General features: G+C 40.9%; 1 protein-coding gene across 1 annotated transcript in view; it reads left to right on the plus strand.

The window, feature by feature from the left end:
• HEATR5B (HEAT repeat containing 5B) overlaps positions 1–1538 on the plus strand; it is a 105575-nt gene that overhangs the window by 94962 nt on the left and 9075 nt on the right. The gene's annotated exons all lie outside the window — the stretch shown is intronic.

Consider the following 1538-nt stretch of genomic DNA (forward strand, 5'->3'; position numbering starts at 1 on the left):
ATAAAAAATCTTTAAAATCAGCCGGACATGGTGGTGCACACTTGTAGTCCGTAGTCCCACCTCCTCGGGCAGCTGACGTGGGAGGGTTGCTTGAGCCCAGGAGTTCAAGGCTGCCTGAGTTATGATCATGGCACTGCATTCCAGCTCTTTCCAGGGGGAAAAAAGAAAAAATAATTTTTTTAAAATGAAAATAAAATAATTTTTGACAAATTGCTTGCAGCATTGCCAGCTCTTAGTAAGAGATTATATTAATTCTACGTAGAATAAATTCCCTATGGTGGGGTTTTCAGGGTTTTTTTGTTTTAGGTTTTTTGTTTGTTTGTTTTTGAGTTAGGGTCTTACTCTGTCACCCAGGCTGGAGTGCGGTGACATGAACACAGCTCACTGCCACCTTAACCTCTGGGGCTAAAGTGATCCTCCTGCCTCAGCCTCCTAGGTAGCTGGGACTGCAGGCATGCACCACCATGCCTGGCTACTTTTTTTGTTTTTTATAGAGACAGGGTCTCACCATATTGCCCAGGCTAGTCTTGAATTCCTGGGCACAAGCAATCCTCCCTCCTCAGTCTCCCAGAGTGCTGGGATTACAGGAGTGAGCTCCCTAGTCTGGGTGAGTTCTCAGGTTTTTAACATTTGTGACTCGGGTTATTATAAACTGGTTAAATCCTTCAAATTTTACATCTCTTTTGTTTGTTTTCTTGTTCGTTTGTTTTGAGACTGAGTCTCACTCTGTCACCCAGGCTGGAGTGCAGCAGCACAATCTTGGCTCACTGCAACCTCCGCCTCCCGGGTACAAGTGATTCTGTAGCCTTAGCCTTCCAAATAGCTGGGATTACAGGCATGCACCACCACGCCCGGCTAATTTTTGTATTTTTGGCAGACATGAGATTTCACCATGTTGTCCAGTCTGTTCTGGAACTCCTGACCTCAGGTGATCTGCCCGTCTCTGCCTCCCAAAGTGCTGGGATTACAGGTGTGAACCACCACACCCAGCCGACATATCTCTTTTTAAACTTTATTTCTTTACATTAAGTTAATGGACTTTTTCTAGACTATTGTTCTTAACCCATTATTCCATATTACAAAAAGCTTGTACCCTTATTATGAGATAATGTTAGCATGTCAAATGTATATGTTTGTAATCCTTCTAAAGTACTGATTATCACTGGGTATTTACAGTTGTCAAAATAGCTCAGATTTACACAAAAGGTGGGGATAAGTTTTACTGAAGAAATGATAATCACAAAATGTTTGGAACTCCTATTTTATATGTTCAGAAGTATTGTTCTTTAGAGTAACTGTTCATATTTCTAGTATTTCTAATTATGTACTGTATTTCTGTTCAAGTTGTATCTATTCCTGAATAAATGTAATGGAAAGAAATTCCTTAAAATTCTTAGAACACTGTCTTCAGGAAATTGTCTAAGTTTATTTTTTTTATTTATTTTTCTGAGACGGGGTTTCGCTCTTGTTGTCCAGGCTGGAGTGCAATGACACGATCTCGGCTCACTGCAACCTCTACCTTCCCAGTTCAAGCAATT

This window comes from Colobus angolensis, unplaced genomic scaffold (assembly GCF_000951035.1).
Source record: "Colobus angolensis palliatus isolate OR3802 unplaced genomic scaffold, Cang.pa_1.0 Scaffold15, whole genome shotgun sequence".
Taxonomy (NCBI): domain Eukaryota; kingdom Metazoa; phylum Chordata; class Mammalia; order Primates; family Cercopithecidae; genus Colobus; species Colobus angolensis.